Consider the following 20675-nt stretch of genomic DNA (forward strand, 5'->3'; position numbering starts at 1 on the left):
AAATGTGTTTATTTTAATGTTTTATGGTAGAATATAAAGTTTGAAATTGTGTTAAACAACTTTTACTAAGCGATTTTACGTGAAAATGAGTAAAACGACATAATCGGTAAAAATACCTAATGTTCATAAATACATGTTAGAGTGTGAATTTGATGTTGCTATAGAAGGGAAAATGAACAGCATGTCATAAAACATAAGAAAATAGGATGAAGTTTAATTTACGAGCTTAGGGGCAAAAATGTAATTTTGACAAAGTTTAGGGGCAAAATTATAATTTTTCAAAATATGATTTTGGGTTAATTTGAATAATGTGAATCCTAATTAGGCTATATTTGTAATGATAGAGCAAGGAAAATTGAAATTTGGGCTAAACTCAGCAAAATACCAAGTTGTGGACAAAATGGTAAAAATGGTCATTTTCGTATACGAGGTAAGTTCATGTGTTAATAATAATGCAATACCATACTTGAATTGTAATTTTCTATTGTTATGCCATAAATTGTATGATTTAATATGTTTAGGAGAAGTTGATGGATGGTGTGTATAATATGGAAAATGTGATGCTTGTTGTGTCATATGAAATTGAATAGCAAATTATTGTTATATGAATTGAATGTTAAATTACTATTACATGGGTTGTACCTGATTAGATTTTGACAAGTTTGTACGTAAATAATTTATCGATTCTTTTTATTTTATTATATTTTGTTATCATATGAAATGTGGCTGCCTATAGAATGATTATTTGTTGTAAATTGTAAATTGAAAAATGACTGAATAAATTTGTAACATGTTGGAAAGTGAGGAATTTCCTGGTTGAGCCTTCGGAATAGAAACAATACGAATGATCTATTGTGAGGTCACGTGTGTAGTACTAAATGCAGGCTACTACGTGTACCAGATAATTGGTCGCATGTGTAGTACTAACTGCAGGCTACTATGCGTACCCGATAACTTCAATCACGTATGTAGTACTAAGTGCAGGCTACTACGTGTATCAGATGGTTAGGTCACGTGTGTAGTACTAAGTGCAGGCTACTACGTGTACCGGATAATTGGTCGCATGTGTAGTACTAAGTGCAGGCTACTATGCGTACCAGATAGCCTTATCTACAAGTGTGAAAATATGTGCAGGCAACTGAGTATCAGTTATTATTCCGAAGAGTTCAACAGGAAAATCGATCAAGTAAAAATACATGTGAACATGATTATATGATGAATAAGTGCAGGTATATGTTTATGAAAATTATGAGCAATGTGCTCGATATTTGAGTGAACTTCGATAAGACAAAATGGATTAAGTGAAATTATGTAAGAGTGAATTTTAGTAGTAAAACAGTGTTGGACAGCAGCAGTTGCATGATTTTGAAAATTCACCAAAAATTGTGTAAGTTGAATTAAATTTCAAAAAAAATATGGAATTAAAGTAATAAGTCTATTTTCATATAAAAGAAACACGGGGAGCAAAAGAGTACTATATTATGTGATATTCCAATTTTTGTGAGATAGTGTCAGAATGAATTCGAGATCCCCTGTTCTGACTTGGAAAATCGTTAAAAATTGTACAAAAATAATTATGAGTTATAATTTATATGAATAGAATCCTCAATAAGTCTACTTTCAGGTGGAATGGATGGGAACATCATTCGAGTCCCGAAATATAAGATAAATAATTTTTAGTGAAGAGAGGTCAGAACTGTTGGACAGCGAAACAGGGGAAACTTTAATGAATAAACCGTACTAATTGGCTAAACCAAAAATTCTGGAAATTTTATGGGAGAAATTTATATGAGTCTAGTTTCAAGGAAAAATTAACGAAACTAAATTTGGAGTTTTGTATCTCCAGATATGAATGATTTAGTAATTGTAACTTGATAAAACAGCTTAACCTGAACATGTATAATTGTACAATTATAGTTTTTTATCTTGACAAGCATGTTAGTAATTGCTTATTAATTTTATATGGACTTACTAAGCGTAAAGCTTACTCATCCTCTCCATTTCTTTAGTATTTGCAGGTCGGCTCGGGGTTGGAGATAATCGGAGGCAAAATCACACTATCAAACTATCATTTTCGGAGAATTAATTCAAATGTTAGAAATATCAAGTGAGTGACATGTATAGGAAGTTGGTTTATGATATGTATTATTATTATGACTTTGACCATACGTATCAGTCTGCATTGAGTTATCGTATATGATTCGTATATGATCATGAGATGTGGTCATTATCCATTATGGTTTATAAGTTTAATTAATCATGCCATGCCCTATATTTTGATGTGATGATATAATTAGCTTTGTTTGTTATGCATGATTGGTAATACATCAGGTAAGTTAAATGCAAGCTAGTGGATCATGAATTAAATGGAAATGAGTAATGTTGCCTTGAATATGGATGTTTAATGGACAAATTGGTAACTACATTATGATGGTATAAAATGAGAATAAGAATTAACATGTCTAGTTCTAGTTAATGTAAGAATGTATATTATATACAGGATGGTAAGCAAATATGTTTAAAGTGAATGACATGTTATTACATGATTATGGATGTGTAAGTACTCATTTATGCCACGTTATATGTCTTTAAATATGAGTCTATGCATGTGTTCGAAAAGTTTTGAATTAAATGAAATTTTATGGCCCGATTTTCGTCTATAAGTATGGTTAAGTCTGGTAATGCCTCGTACCCTATTCTGGCCTTGGATACGGGTAAGGAGTATTACATACTAATAATTTGATGCGTGATTTGGGGGATTCTAATATGGTTTCCTCACCACTGTTTGAGGGAATTAGCACTAATTTGGGGGATTTTATGAGTCAATTGTTGCAGATGTTGGGATGGACTCTGGAATTGGGGAAAGTCAATTTGGAAAATTAGGCTATATGGAAGGTAAAAGTGCGAATGCTAAGAAAGTTCGATGGAAGAGATAGTGAGAAAGGTGATGGAATAAGGGGAAGGGAACATTAAGGAAAAAAGGAAGTTAGGTTCGAAAAAGGACGATAAAAATGATGAACTTCTATCTGATGGGGTTTGTAACAAAAAAATAAAATTCAAGAATGAAGACATTGTATTGTCGATGCTTTTGGATGCTGAAAGGACTACTTTGGAGTATCATTCTACTCCTTTTATAATTGGATCGACGGCTAACACAAATCAAGCCGACTGGGCACAATGAAGATCTTATAGTGGAATGCCCACGGACTGGAGATTCCACGAGCAATTAGAAGGCTTCGGCACGTGTTGAAGTTACATGTTCCCCAGATGGTCTTCTTTACGGAGACAAAAATAGATAAGAAACGGATGGCAATAATTAGAAGTGGATAAGGGCTTGTTAATGGGATTGATTTATCGACAAAAGGTACTCGTGACGAGTTCTACCTTGCATGGAAAGATTTGACCGTAGTTACTCTACGCAGTTTTTTAAAAAAAACATGTGAATGTAGTGGTCAAAAAAGCAGATGAAGCTTGAGAATGGAGATTCACTGGGTTCTATAGGGCTTCGTGTGCAAGTAATAGAGAAGATTCGTAGACCATCCTCAAAATTCTAAGGAGGAATCATGTGCTCCCATAGCTTGTTTGTGGGGATTTCAACGAGATAATGTATTCCTTTCAAAAAGTTAAAGGTAAGGTGCTCCCAAAAATGAACAATGAATGGAGTTATTCAGAAATGTTCTAGATGAATACCGTTTAAGAGATGGAGAGTATACGGGTTCATGGTTTTCTTGGGAAAAAAGAAACCTTCCATAAAAAAACATTCGGGAAAGGTTGGATAGAGGAGTGGCCACAGATGATTGGTTGTGCATATTTTAGAATGCAAAAATTAAACATTTAAACCCATTCTTTTTTCGATCATTGCCCGCTCTTAATCAATACAGATCAGGAAAAAAACGAATGGAAAGTGCATAGATTTTGGTTTGTAGCTTTGTGGACGTTTAAGGTTTCATTTGAAGATGTGGTAAGAAAGATTTGGGGATATACTTCGAGGAATATCCTGTATAAGTTAAGCTATGTACATGAAAGTTTACAAGTTTGGGCTAAAAGGGTTAAAATGGAAAGGGCTGGGTTAAAACGTCAGTTATCAAGGAAATTGGAAATGTTTATGGACAATGAGAGGGATGATGATAACATAGCTAAACTTAATGATACAAGAGAACATTTGAATATGGAAATAGATAAAGATAAAATCTATTGGGAGCAAAAGGCGAGGGTGAATTGGTTACATTTGGGAGATAAGAATACAAGTTTCTTCCATAAGTTTGCTTCATCCTATAGGAAAATTAATACAACACAAAGCTTGGAAACCGAAGATGGTAACGAGGTTTTGATAGATTCGAGAATGGGGGAAGTAGTGAAAAGATATTTTCAAAATTTATTTACTACTAATAGGATAGGTGATGTAGAGCATATTCTATTCCGGGTTACCTATTGCATTTCAGATGACTTGAATATAATGCTAACAACTCGGTATACATCAGAGGAGATTTTTGTGGCTTTAAAAGACATAGGACCAACAAAGGCACCGAGGGATGACGATTATCTGGCAATATTTTATGAGTCAATTGTTGCAGATGTTGGGATGGACTCTGGAATTGGGGAAAGTCAATTTGGAAAATTAGGCTATATGGAAGGTAAAAGTGCGAATGCTAAGAAAGTTCGATGGAAGAGATAGTGAGAAAGGTGATGGAATAAGGGGAAGGGAGCATTAAGGAAAAAAGGAAGTTAGGTTCGAAAAAGGACGATAAAAATGATGAACTTCTATCTGATGGGGTTTGTAACAAAAAAATAAAATTCAAGAATGAAGACATTGTATTGTCGATGCTTTTGGATGCTGAAAGGACTACTTTGGAGTATCATTCTACTCCTTTTATAATTGGATCGACGGCTAACACAAATCAAGCCGACTGGGCACAATGAAGATCTTATAGTGGAATGCCCACGGACTGGAGATTCCACGAGCAATTAGAAGGCTTCGGCACGTGTTGAAGTTACATGTTCCCCAGATGGTCTTCTTTACGGAGACAAAAATAGATAAGAAACGGATGGCAATAATTAGAAGTGGATAAGGGCTTGTTAATGGGATTGATTTATCGACAAAAGGTACTCGTGACGAGTTCTACCTTGCATGGAAAGATTTGACCGTAGTTACTCTACGCAGTTTTTTAAAAAAAACATGTGAATGTAGTGGTCAAAAAAGCAGATGAAGCTTGAGAATGGAGATTCACTGGGTTCTATAGGGCTTCGTGTGCAAGTAATAGAGAAGATTCGTAGACCATCCTCAAAATTCTAAGGAGGAATCATGTGCTCCCATAGCTTGTTTGTGGGGATTTCAACGAGATAATGTATTCCTTTCAAAAAGTTAAAGGTAAGGTGCTCCCAAAAATGAACAATGAATGGAGTTATTCAGAAATGTTCTAGATGAATACCGTTTAAGAGATGGAGAGTATACGGGTTCATGGTTTTCTTGGGAAAAAAGAAACCTTCCATAAAAAAACATTCGGGAAAGGTTGGATAGAGGAGTGGCCACAGATGATTGGTTGTGCATATTTTAGAATGCAAAAATTAAACATTTAAACCCATTCTTTTTTCGATCATTGCCCGCTCTTAATCAATACAGATCAGGAAAAAAACGAATGGAAAGTGCATAGATTTTGGTTTGTAGCTTTGTGGACGTTTAAGGTTTCATTTGAAGATGTGGTAAGAAAGATTTGGGGATATACTTCGAGGAATATCCTGTATAAGTTAAGCTATGTACATGAAAGTTTACAAGTTTGGGCTAAAAGGGTTAAAATGGAAAGGGCTGGGTTAAAACGTCAGTTATCAAGGAAATTGGAAATGTTTATGGACAATGAGAGGGATGATGATAACATAGCTAAACTTAATGATACAAGAGAACATTTGAATATGGAAATAGATAAAGATAAAATCTATTGGGAGCAAAAGGCGAGGGTGAATTGGTTACATTTGGGAGATAAGAATACAAGTTTCTTCCATAAGTTTGCTTCATCCCATAGGAAAATTAATACAACACAAAGCTTGGAAACCGAAGATGGTAACGAGGTTTTGATAGATTCGAGAATGGGGGAAGTAGTGAAAAGATATTTTCAAAATTTATTTACTACTAATAGGATAGGTGATGTAGAGCATATTCTATTCCGGGTTACCTATTGCATTTCAGATGACTTGAATATAATGCTAGCAACTCGGTATACATCAGAGGAGATTTTTGTGGCTTTAAAAGACATAGGACCAACAAAGGCACCGAGGGATGACGATTATCTGGCAATATTTTTCCAAAAATGTTGACATATCATAGGTGAAAACGTAACCTCTTTTTGTTTAGAAGTCATAAACGAAAGGAAAGAGATGGAGAATTAATGCCACAAATATTATTCGTATTCTAAAAGTGTTGCAACCAAAACAGTTGGTAAATTTCAAACTTATTAGTCCTTGTAATATTATTTTTAAATTGATAGCAAAGACAATAGCAAATTGTTTTCAAAAGGTGTTGGAAGTTTGCATAGATAAAACCTAATGTCCCGGGACATTTAATTTCAGATAATGTGCTCCTTGCTTTTGAATTATTACACACATTCTGGCAAAAAAAGAATAGGAAAAAAAAGCTTTATGGCACTCAAATTTAAATATGAGTAAGGCATATGATCGGGTTGAATGAGAATTTCTTAAGAATATGATGAAACGCATAGGGTTTGATTCTAGGTGGGTCGATGTCATTATGAGATATGTATCAACTATATCATACTCAGTTAGTATCAATGGCCAAATGAGAGTTTCTTTTTTACCTCAAAGAGGACTTAAACAAGAAAACTTGTTAAGTCCTTTTTTTATTTCTAATTTGTAATGAAGGTTTATTCACCCTCATGCACCTTGCTTAAGGGAAGGGTTATTAAAAGGTGCAAAAACAAGCAGAAGAAATCCCCAAGTTTTCCACTTACTTTTTGCTGATGACTATGTCCTATTCGGGGAAGCAAGTGAGCAAAGTGTCCAAATTTTAAAAGGAATTTTGATGGAGTATGAAAAGAGCTCAGGACAATGTGTCAACTATAAATCTATGATTTTTTATAGCTCAAATACTCGAGAATTAGATCGTGAGCTAATTTTGCAGCAGTTAGGAGTGCATTACTCAAACGACCTGGAGAGGTACTTGGGCTTACCAAATATGGTGGGATAGCAAAAAAAAAGTTACTTTTCATACATTAAAAGGTAGAATTGGGAAGAGGATTGATGGGTGGAATACACAATTCCTTTCTCAAGGAGGGAAGAAGGTCTTTATAAAATCGATATTGCAAGCCATTCCAACCTATTTGATGGCCTTTTTTTTGTTACCCAAAACACTATGTAAGGAAATTGAAAGTATATTGGCAAGGTTTTGGTGGCAAAAAAGGCATAGTAAAAAAGAAATACATTGGTGTGATTGGGTTCGACTTTGTATGTTGAAGGAAAATGGAGGTTTGGGTTTATGCAATTTGGAAATTTTCAATATTGCCCTTGTAGCCAAACAAGGCTAAAAGCTCATTAATCAACTGAATTCCTTATTAGGTTGTGTTATAAAAGTTAAAAGTATTATCATAGTTCTGATTTTTTAAATGCGCAGCTAGGTAATCTACCATCTTACCCGTGGAAAAGTATTCGGGCTGCTAAGGGTTTGTTGCAAAAGGGCTTGTGTTGGGGGGTTGGTTCGAGGGGAAGCATTTTAATCTCAAAGCATGCATGGATTCCAAGTTCAATTAATTACAAATTATGTGATGACATGCAAAATAATGATGTTTTCTTTGTGGCGAAACTTAATGATAATATTACGAGGGATTGGAATAAGGAGATTGTGCTCAATACCTTCTCGTTTGGGGATGCATTTTACAAATACCGTTGGCCAAGGAGCAACATGATGAATTTGTGCTGTGACGGGGTGAACACTCAAGGGAGTTCTCGATCTAGAGTGTGATAATTTACAAAAATAGTCACTTTTGTTTGCCTCATGTTATATTTTAGTCACTTATGTTAAAATGTTACGTTTTTGTCACTTATGTTATTATTTTGTTTCGAAGTGATCACCCTAACGCTAAGTTCCGTTATCTCTCTAACGGTAATCCTATGTGGCAGTCCAACTAGATTTTAAGTGTCAACTTAGATTTCCAAATGGGATGAAAATAGATTTTTAATTAAATAAATTTAATTAATTATTTTTGTTAAATATTAAACCTTAACTAAAAAACTGTTCATCTCCTCTTTCTTTTTAATTTTTTCTTCCGTCACTCTATTTTTAGTTGTTTTTTTTTTCATTTTATTTGAAAGATTTGGATAGATTTGGAGAGATGACTGTTCATCTCTCCCCCATCTCTCCCCCAAATCTTTAACAATTCATTGCCCCCTAAATCTTCACAGTTCACTCAAACCATCCTTTACTTTTCCTTCTTCTGTCGATTTTTGAAACTCAAGTTTGCGTTTCAATTTTCTTCTTTTTCGTCATTTGTTTTGGGTTTATGATTTATTTTGGGTTTATACATATTTCATCTGGCTAACTTTAGCATTCATCTCTCCAGAAATAGTTCTTTACTTTTCCTTTTTCTACCGATTTGTTTTGAACAGTTTTTTAAGGTTTAAGGTTAAGATTTAATGTTTAAAAATTTTAATTAATTAAATTTATTTAATTAAAAATCTATTTTCATCTCCATTTGAAAATTCAAGTTTGCACTTAAATTTTAATTAAAAAGAGAGAGTAAATGAACAGATTTTTGTTAAGGTTTAATGTTTAAAAATTTTAATTAATTAAATTTATTTAATCAAAAATCTATTTTCATCCCCATTTGAAAATTTAAGTTAGACACTTAAATTTTAGATGGACTAATTTTAATTAATTAAATTTATTTAATTAAAAATCTATTTTCATCCCCATTTGAAAATTTAAGTTGACACTTAAAATCTAGTTGGACTGCCACATAATATTATCGTTGGGGAGATAACGAAACTTAACAGTAGGGTGATCACTTCATAATAAAATAATAACATAAGTGACTAAAATGTTAATGTAGCATAGGATAAACAAAAATAACTATTTTTGTAGATTACCCTCCAGAGTGCCTATAAACTATTAGGAGTAGGTATTTTTGGGCCTAAGTTTAATGATGTACAGACCATTTCTATAGGAAGCTTTGGAGCCTTAAACTTCCCACTAAGATTAAGATTACAATATGGAGAATTGGTAACAATTGTATCCCTACATGTACAAATCTGAACCTTGGTGATTAATACTGTCTGCCCTCGATGTACGGAGGGTACGGAAAATTGGGACATGTTTTTAGAAATTGCCCTGTATCAGTAGAAGTATGGTCACAATTAGGCCTTCGTTTGGTTTTAAGCAGAGCAGATTTGGGCCAATTTGAATGGCTTACCTGGGTGTTTAGGGAGAGTAATCATCATACTAGTAGGATGTTCGGAGGAGCACTATGGGCAATCTGGTCGGATAGAAACAAAATAGTTCACGAGAAGCAGTCAAAAACTGGACGGAAGATCGCAGATGATTTACTTTGCTACTTAGTGGAAATTGATAAATCAGAGTTAGATGGGCCTACCAGAATAAGTGCGAATGACCAGTGGATTCCCCCACATGGTGAACTCATCACAGTTAATTTTGATGGGGCTTTTGACAAAGATTGCTTTCAATCTTGCTTTGGAATTGTGGCAAGAAATGCTGGTGGTCGGGTTCTGGTCTCACGAACAGTACTTCATGAAAATGTTGCGTCCGCTTTCGCTGCTGAGGCCTTGTAGGTACTTGGGCAATACAAACAAGTATGGAAATGGGTTGGCTAGATCTCATCTTTAAAGGGGACTCGTTATCAGTTGTTAATAAATGTCGAATAAATTCCCCTGATAAGTCGGAAATTGGTGCTTATATAAGGAATATTCAACAAATTTCGAAAAAATTCTGGTGGGTTCGATTTCAACATGTGAACAGGAAAACCAATCAACTTGCTCATATACTAGCGGCGGAGTGTTTAAGAAGGAAGGAGAAAACTTACATGGAAGGTGGGGTTTCCAGATTTGGCAGACGGAGAATGGAAGACGACTGATCGTGCGAACCAGATAGAAGGAGCTGTTGTGTTTAAGGGGTGGAAGAATCGGGAACGATGGTAAAGAAATGGAAAAGGGTTTTTTGTTCTCTTGGAAGATGTAATCACCTGGTCTTGAAATATGGAAATGAATTGATGGGGGGTTGCTGGTAAGTCTTTTGGTCTGCTTTTATTTATTGTTTTGGAACAGATATTTTATGCTCTCTCTTTTGGAATGGTTGGTTTTGGGTATTATGTTGTTGGGTCAGGTCATTTATGCTTTCTTTCTTTGCTTTTAAGCCCGTGAGTTTTGGGTCTTATTCTCTTTTGTTTTTTCTTTTGTATATTCATAAAATCCAGCCCATTTATTGATTAAAAATTATTATTTTAATTATAGGTTAATATTAATATGTTTATTAATGAATATAAATATATTTTTTAACAATTTCTTAATATAAATACAAATTTAATACTTTTTAATAATTTTAATTTATAATATATTATTTCATATAAATATAATTTCAATCATTTTGAATTTTTATTATAAGTATGCTTATTTTAATCTAGTGTTCTTAATGATTATTTTATACTTTCACCTTACTTTTATCACTACGATTGAATTCAAAAACTTCTGTTATATATCACTTCTAATCTAATGTTATTAATAGTTATTTTCTATTTTCACAACACCGCTACAATTGCGTTTGAATCCAAACACACACCCTATCGTTGTTTCTAATCTCACCGCTATAGTATCCAATATCATCGTTATAATAACCAGTCTCACTGCCACCGCTATTTTTAACCTCACTGAACGTAAACACACCACCCTTCCAAACTAAGCCTAAGCTTAATTAAGTTAATAAAATTAGATTAATTAAGCTTTAAACCTAGTATAAAAGCTAAAGTTAATGGGCAAAATGCATCATCTTCTTTCCCCTTCACCATCCACCATTGTTGAAAACAAAAGAAAACCCTTTCCAAGCTTTAAAGCTTTTGGCCAAGGAGAAACTAAGGAATTAGGTCATTTTTCATGTAATTTTTATAGATTTTGGGTTATGGGAGTTTGATTTAGCTAGATCATGTACCGATTTGATAAACTGTTAAAGTTTTGAGAAGTTTCTATTGTTGATTAATTTACGAATTAGACTTGAAATTGATAAATTTTAAGTTTAAATTATAATAAATATTGTATTGTAAAATTTATTTAGCTTGTTTATTAACTTTATTACTTTAGCAAACAAATTGAATAAATGTAAAATCAATCATAAAATTATATTAAAAATAGAAAGTATAAAATCCCTGCAATAAACAATAAAAGGTATTTACATTTAATATACATATCATATAATAATAAATTTTACCTATAATAAACATTTTAATTATTTTATGTAAAAGAAATCTAATCATATATATAATAAAATAGAGTTTTTAGAAAAAAAAAGTCAACATTCAGTTCTGAACCACTTCCAAGCTTGACATTTGGCACATCAAATGTGTTAACACGTCAGCAATGTAACACCGCTAACCCGTATTGTAACACTCCTATCCCGTAACCGTTGTCGGAATAGGAAAGGGGTATTACCAGACTTGTAACTCATGTCAGAACAGTAAAATTTTTAACTTTTTCTTGAAATAAAGATCATTCATTTAGATGAATGCTAAATACAGCTAGGGATAAAATTAAACTTCTATAAGTACACATTCAAAAGATGCCATTTTCGCATGGCTTATATACATTAACCAGAATATTATTCCGCTACTAGTTTATTCTATACATGCCATAAAATAATCCAAAACATAGCAGTACCAAACAGTGGATAGTGATAGTGTGACGAGTTGTTGACGATCCCCGAGCAAAGGCCAAATTTGATAATCCATAAAACAGAGAAACGTAACAACAGAGTAAGCTTTCAAGGCTTAGTAAGTCTTAAGTAAAACAATTAACTTTGCTGGATTAAATACATTTATAACTTACACAAAATCCAAGTGAAGTCTCGATGGGCTTAATAGGCCTACACAAGTACACAATGCATACCTGGCCAACTTAATGTGCTGATCATCCGTAATTGTTGATTTATTACTAAGTCGCTTAAGATTAGGCCTTACACAAATCACGTTTTGAAATGTCAAGACATATCACCATTCGGTCAAATAGATTAAACCCTATGTATGCACATGTAATTCATCTATTTTATCCCAATTTAAGAGTATATACCCCTTCGCATTTAAAAACATCAATGCTACTTTTAGTTTAATCAGTCGAACTAAAACATAACACTATAATCACATTCGGTTTCCATATTTGGAAGCACATATTCATGTTTTCATCTTACATAAACAATTTGATAGAGTCAATACTCGTTGAATATAACTGATAACCATCTCATAAGTGATTCCCCAAGTACATTTGTAATACAAACGAAATCGAGTTCACATAGCAAGTAAGTATCACTTACCATATACTTAACCTTTGTACACTTACCGTTTCCATAGTTACCAATTACCAGTTCAATCTTTCAATATCTCTAACCACTTAATCATATGCACTCATTTCGTACACATACGTAATTGTATATATGTATTTAGGAGCTTAGTTCTTTAGTTCATATTCACATTAATATTTCAAATAATCAAATCATGACAAGTATTAAAGTTTCGTATACGTATATAAAGGACCAAACATATTCCTTATCACATATACATAAATGACCAAACGCAATCCATACCTTGTATTTGCACATCCTGCCGAATACAACTTAAATTAGTAAATTTTTATGAAACTAATTAAATCCTTATCTTAAAGATATACAAATGATCTTCGGTTTGAAATAATTCAAGGCACTTAGCCATAGCCTGCTAGGTTTTAAAAAAAAATCTGAATCCAGTTACCAGTACCAAGCCTGCGGGACTTTAAGCCCGGATATATCTTCATAGTTAATTCACGAAGTTGTATACACATCAATTCACATACCTTCGATTTTTCCAACACGGAAACACATTAATAAGGTATCACTTCATTCGAACTTATTCGTATCTCAATATAGCCAGTCTCATTTCACAAGAGCCATTAGGCCACATCACGCAGTCAGCGAGTCTTAACCCGGATACTTTCCAAATTCCATGTATATTTAATCACATGTTACCACATTTCACACAAACTATCACCATTGTAATTCATTAACCTCATTCGAATATAAGCGTATAGCATGTACCTTAACTTCATGTCATAATAGCATTCGACTTTAACACATATATATATCAATAAACTTCCAACTAAATAAGAAAATACACACATGACTTACATTCTTCTCATGACAACCATTCGGCTAAACAACATATAAGTCACCACACATTCAATTTATAAAACTATCAACACATATTACATATACATTGCTTACGTTTATAAAATAGCCATTCGGATAACTTGCACACATTTATATTTTAGCCATTTTGGCCTCACCACCTATATATTTATCTTGTACATCAATTCAGCAATAGCTTATAAGCAACTCAATTAGTTTCATCAATGTTTACAACAAAATCACAGATTCACTACAAGCTGTTTTCTTGAGCAACAATCATTAAACTATTTGTAACTGGAGCTACGAAACTCCAAATGAAGCACCGTAAATTTTCCCTGAAAATAAACTCATATATCTTCTATCCATAAAATTTTCAGGATTTTTGGTTTGGCCAATCAAAACCAGAATTTTCTTAAAGTTTCCCCTATTTCACTGTTTGACTATACTGACCACTCATCACTACGAATCAAATTTCTCATTGTACAGATTTCAAAATATGTTCTTGTTTATTTCATTTGAAACTAGACTCATTAAGGAGTCTACGAATATAAATTTTATCTTATAACAATTTTTGTACTATTTATAATGATTTTCTAAAAACAGAACAGGGGATTTCAGATTCATTCTGACACTGTCACACACAACTTTAAATATCTCTCTATAGGAAATTCCTTTGCTTGCACTGTTTATTTTATAAGAAACTAGACTCATTGATCTTTGATTACATATTTTATTCAGTCTCTAATTCCACTCCAACAATTTATGGTGATTTTCAAAAATCACGCTACTGCTGCTGTCCTAAGCAGATTATTACAATTTGCTCTTAAATTTCCAAGTCCAAACACTTAAGAACTTACCATTTGAGTTTAAAACATATCATCATATATAAGTACTTCTTATTATCACATACAAATCATAATTTAGATATCACTTTTCTAATAACCAATCGACTAGGGCTCATAGAAGTAACTTATTCCTTATCATTTTACTATAGGTAATTACACCAATTCATAGTCCCATCTTTACCCGTATTCCATATCATTCTTCATTATAACTAAAATTATATGCTAGAAACTTATTTATTTCAATATGTAATTCAAGTAGAACCATTAGGTCACATTTTATTTATTATGTTCATATAAATATATATCATCGTTTATCAAATCTTAAGCTAAGTTCCATTACTCAAAGACTTACTTTATGTCGGATGAAACGGTTCCAAACGGCTACTCGATACACTTTGTTTTGCCCTTGCTTGATTCTCCTCCTTTGGGTTCTTGAGCTTAAATAAATAAATTAACTAGTTTAATTACCTTGCTAGTTATTTATATCCCATAACATTAATAGTTTCATATCAAAAGAATCATATGGCAACATTTGATTTTTATTCACCTTATGCTTTTTACTAACTTTAAGCCATTCGGCTATTGATCACCTAAGATCCAATTACTATAATTAACCCAATAAATATTTCAATAAAACACACATAAATATTATATACACGGCAACCACCCTTGTTAATTACTCATATATATTTTAATAATTTTCGTTTCATCTTACAACCATTCTTGTTCAAAACATTAGAACCTTAACTAATACTTATAAATTGTCTCAAGGCCGAATGCATTCTTACTTCCAAAGTAACATAGTCTATGATATATTTTATTTCAAGGTACATATTCATAAATCAAATTCAGCCATATAAACCAATATCACCCACTTGATCAATTATAGAGAATTAAAGTTAATATCACAATGTGTACCCTATATGGCCCATTATACATAATCAAATTTAACATCATCTATATATTTACTCATATGGCCGAATATACATACCCCCATATAATATCATTTTCATTTCGTTTAACACTTAATTTCCACCACATAAACACTTGGCCGAATAATCCTAAACTAGCAAAACTCCACATTTGTTCATACCATCTTTTAAATTCACATATATCTATTTAGGTAGCTCATATTTTCCCCTTTCTAATATTTCTATCCAAAACATCAAAACACCATCCTTTTAGCATTTATTCAATAATACCGTATGCACAATTTGTCACCAAAACTAAAGAAAAATCAACATATGGGTTACAATAAGAGGTTGACTACTACTAGATTCTCATAAAAATCAATAGAAATAACATGAACTCCTACCTTATTTAACATCCAAGATAGTCGAATGCCCTAGACAAATTCCTTCCTCTTTCCCCTTTTGTTTTGGCTTTGCAAGAAGGTAAGGAAGATGAACACACTCTTACCTTTATTTCTTATTTTATTCATCTTTTTCTTATAAATTTATTACATCATTTGCCAATTAAAATTGTTTTTAATTTGACTTAGTGGAATAGCATCATTTCATGGCCGGCCACTACATGCTTTAAGGGTAAATTGACATGCAAACCCAAGCTTTCTCACCTCATTGTTTTTGGATCCTTACAAATTACCTACTATCTTTTCTAAATTTTTCAACTAAGTCCTTTCAAGAAAAATTTACATTCCTAAGACTAAATTGAGACTTTTAATTTTTCCTACATACACTATCACACATAAATATATGCAATTAAAATTAAAATGAATTTTTGTGACTCGGTTTTGTGGTCCCGAAACCACATCTCGACTAGGGTCAAATTAGGGATGTCACACGTATCCATCGTCGGAAGAGGATTTCGGACATTACTAGGATTTACATATCATTTAACAAAAATTTCAATTAAATACTTACCATTTCTTCATAAGTATATTTCATTTATTTCATTATATCAATATTTCATGCATTATCATTTCCATATATTTTATGTATATTTATTCCGATGATAGTTCATATCAAACTTAACATAAATTATATTCCATGTACCTATACTTATTTCGTTTATCTATCTTCATAATTATTTCATGCAACTATTTTGTATATATATTTCCATATGACCAATTCTTGTAAACGTTTCACACAACCATTTTTTACAACCAATTTATATAACCATTCATCATCTGATACATATTACTTGAATATCAACTGTTCAACAGATGTCATAGCGTCTCCCATCCACGGTCTTATTTATCTTTGACATGATGCCATAGTGTCTTTCAACTATAGTCTTACTAATTTTCTGTCATGTTGCCATGGTATTTTTCAACTATGGTCTTATTCATTTCTTGTCACGTTGTCATGGTATCTTTCAACCATGGTCTTATTCATTTCTTGTCACGTTGCCATGTTATCTTTCACCCATGGTCTTATTTATTTCCTGTCATGTTGCCATGATATTTTTCAACCATGGTCTTATTCATTTCTCGTCAGATTGCCATAGTCCAACTATGGTCTTACACGTATATTGCCATGGCCCAGCCATGGTCTTACACTCATGGTGCCATATCTCAGATATGGTATTATCATCAGGATGCCATTGCCTAGCTATGGTCTTACACATATATTGCCATGGCCCAACCATGTTTTTATCTGTCAATTCATCACTTATCACTGAATGGTCATACTCAATTCAACGTTCTGCTTAATTTGAACTTTTGATACGATTTCTATAATTTAGCAATATTCATAATTCAATAGCAAACATATGAAATAATACATTATATCAGTCCTAATTTAGCAAATAATCATGAAAGTTCAACTATATGAACTTACCTGGCTAAATTGCAGAAATACCAAAATTCAGGGGAATTTTAGAAATTTTTTATTTTTCTCTATTTTCCACCCAATATTTATCTAAATTGATAATTTCATTCAATTTATTCATTTAAATAATAAAACAATTCATTTCATGCAATTTGATCATTTTTGATATTTTTACAAAATTGCCCTTAAAGTTTCACTTTTATTCAATTTAATCCCTGAGCCTACAACATGCAAATTAGTCATTTTTAATGTAAACCCATGTTAGCTGAATATTCACAGATATTTTCCTCCTCCTCTCCATTCTACATCCTTGATATGTACATAATTTCACTATATGCTTATATACTCATATCAAACTGTCCACTTGAGTCATTTTCACTAAATTATTTATATCTTGAGCTACAGAATTCTAAATCAAGATCCGCTTGTTATTTTAAAAACTATACTAAAATATATTTCTACCATAAAAATTCCAGAACTTATAATTTAGCCAATAAGTACAGTAAAATCTTCAAATTTATCCATGTTCTGTTGTTTGACAACTTCAACCTTTCATTATTAAAAATTAATTATCTCTTAGTACGGAATTCGGATGATGTTCCCATTTCTTTCTCTTGAAAATAGACTCATTAAAGATTTTAAAATTTAAATTTAATCCCCTAATTATTTTTATACAATTTTTAATGATTTTTCAAAAGTTAGAACAGGGGAACCCAAAATCATTCTGACCTTGTCTCACTAAATTTATTATATCTCACAATTTACGATTCCATTGCTTACACCATTTCTTTTATGAAAAACTAGACTCAATAAAATTTAATTTCATATTTCATTCAGCCTCTAATTCGATTTCCACAATTTTTGGTGATTTTTCAAACTTAGACCACTACTGCTGTCCAAAACTATTTTAGTACAAAATGTTGATTACCAAGTTTATAACACCTTATTTCTTTCTCTACAATATTTTCCATCACTTTCTCTTATTTTCCTTCAATAACATATCAATAACATAAAACTTTATATAAAAAAACTCTACATTCACATCATTTCCACGCTTTTTCAATGCTATTACACTTAAAATATATATTGAAATCTTGATATTCTTACCTTGTTCTATTGATTTTAATTTCTAACTTGATTTTCTCTCTCCTCCAGCTTCTATTTCTTGAATCTAACTTGATATTCTAGCTCCCCATAATCTCCTTGTCATCTTTCTCTCTTGATGGCTACGGAAATTCTTTTGATTTCTAAGTAAAAATGGTGGATTTTTGGTGAAAGGACCAAATTATAAAGAAAAGAAAGTTTTTTTTCTTTCTTTTCTCTTCATACGTTGGGTGTATGGGAAAAAGATTATGGCTCTTTGATTATGGCTCTTCATCTTTCTTTCCTTATATACTAAATAAAATAATAATAAAATAATAAAATATCATTTAAAAATCAAATTAAAATATTAATAAACTAATATTTATTTATTTAATTAATCTAAAATATCTTCAACATCATTATTACCTTCTAGATTTCTTTCTCCTTCTAACTGACCATTTTGCCATTAATGATCTTTTAAAATTCCATCATTGAGTCATCATTTATGATAAAATTGTAATTTAGTCCCTCATAATTCTTCATCTATTCAATTTGGTCCTAATTCATCTATTTTCTTTAGTTTCTAGATCATTCCACCCTTAAAATATTTACACTATTAGTCCTTTAAATTTTTCATATTTACATTTTAACTCCCAAATTTTGAGTATTTACTCTTGTGCAACAAAACTTTTCTCACTTTTACGATTTAGTCCTTTCTTGAATTAATATATCATAATATACTCCCCAAAGTTAACATAACTCAAAATTTCCCTTTTTGTCACTTTATTTCCTTATTTTACTATATCAAGGATAATATTTACTGTAAAAATTTTCGAGGTATTACAAGCAATGAATCTTGATTACATATTCAACATAGGCACTAATTTTGCCAATTAACTTTGACAATGGCAATTTAGGAATTTAAATTTGTAAAGTGTTAACGGTTTATGAGATTTTTTTTTTGCAAACTAGAATGATAAAGATGTGAAGTAAATAATGACAGTAAAATGCATTAAACAAAATAGTTTAGTTATAATTATACAATACTTCATATACTCAAAGGACAATCAAAGATTACATTGAAGGTATATGCTATATATAAAAAAAATTTCATTAATTACATTTAAGGTTTTCATGTATCAAATTTTACTCAATATTTATTGACACTAAACTCCATATGATAGCTTGATGGTTAATGATGTTCACCGTTGTAGATGTGATTTAGGTTTGAGTAGCACTAGTCACATTTGTTGTTCAGGTTTTACCTTGTTATTATAATTCACAAATATATAAATATATTGACACTCTTTAAACATTCCTAAATTTTTGTTTGATGAAAAATTCAATGGCTTTCATTTCAGCTTATCAATGCTTAAAATAGCAATGCATAAACATTTGCACTTTTCACGGGGTATCGTGGAGTGCAGAGAAGATTATCAAAGATGCGCATAGTTGGGCTAATCAATACATTTCCGCTCACAAAGAAGGGAGTTTTGTGAGATATAACTCGAAGGAGGAGGCAGTGGCAAGAATAAGGTGGATTTGTATAAGATCTAATGGAGCTGTTAAAATCAACACAGGTTGTGCTACTGCAGGTGGGGTATTGAGAGATCATAATAGCGGATAGATTATTGATTTTAATAGCAAAAATAGGAAATGCTTTATTTTTTAGGTTGAATTGTGGGGTATTCTAGATGATATGACACTGGGACACGGCAAAAAACATGATAGAGTTTTGGTGCATACAAATATTATGGAAGTTATTGGAGTTATCAAGGAATCATTATCGAAATGATCAAATTCTACTTTAATCATGCTTATTATACAACTCTTGCAAAATGAGGAAGATTGGTCAATTAATTTTGTTCCTAGAGAAAAAAACATAGAAGCCGATAGTATCACCAAATTGACCTTTGGTAGAGAAGAAGATTTATAGTTATATGCAATCTCTTCTTTTATTTCTTTCTAGCATTTTGTAAAATTTATTTCTATAAAAAAAATAGGAATGCATCGAAATGGCTTAATAATATAGTTTTAAAAATTAATTACATGACATCGCTACGTGCTTCATCAACTTATTGCTTTGTACATATGATGGGGTGATCAATTTGTGAAGAAATATTTTTGAATGAATTAATTTTCTATTTTATAATGTTTATAATAAATGTGAGTATATGGTAGGGTTAATAATTGCTTGTTTTCATAATATGTGCATATTTACCGAATTTAGAAATGTTAGTAATCTGGTTCCTTTCTTTACAGTGGAAGAAAAACACAGACGGTTATATATACTCCAACTCCAACATATATTCTCTTTTATATTATTATGATTTTTCTTTAATATAAAATTATAAGTGTAATGATTCAATTTTAATAAAACATTTGATTTAATTACATTACACATATTATCATCGAATGGGAATAAAAAATAAAATGACTAATTACTTTTGAAATTAAATATTTATTTAAAATTATTAGTGTTTACCCATTTCAAGTCAAACCCGAATTCAAACAAATCCAACCCTTATAAAATTCCAATCCTAGCCTGCCCGTTTGGCACCTCTACACCACTCCCTACCC

General features: G+C 31.7%; 1 long non-coding RNA gene across 2 annotated transcripts; it reads right to left on the minus strand.

The window, feature by feature from the left end:
- Positions 1-9016: 9016 nt before the first annotated feature.
- On the minus strand, positions 9017-10394 carry LOC107896553 (uncharacterized). Of its 2 annotated transcripts, XR_001683774.2 has the most exons (4): positions 10041-10332; positions 9594-9888; positions 9414-9476; positions 9017-9331 (listed from the first exon to the last, which is right to left on the minus strand). It is a non-coding gene; the product is annotated as an uncharacterized lncRNA (long non-coding RNA). The 2 variants fall into 2 exon arrangements; XR_001683773.2 differs by having other exon boundaries at positions 9594-10394.
- Between the last annotated feature and the right edge of the window lie 10281 nt (positions 10395-20675).

This window comes from Gossypium hirsutum, chromosome A10 (assembly GCF_007990345.1).
Source record: "Gossypium hirsutum isolate 1008001.06 chromosome A10, Gossypium_hirsutum_v2.1, whole genome shotgun sequence".
NCBI classification, from domain to species: domain Eukaryota; kingdom Viridiplantae; phylum Streptophyta; class Magnoliopsida; order Malvales; family Malvaceae; genus Gossypium; species Gossypium hirsutum.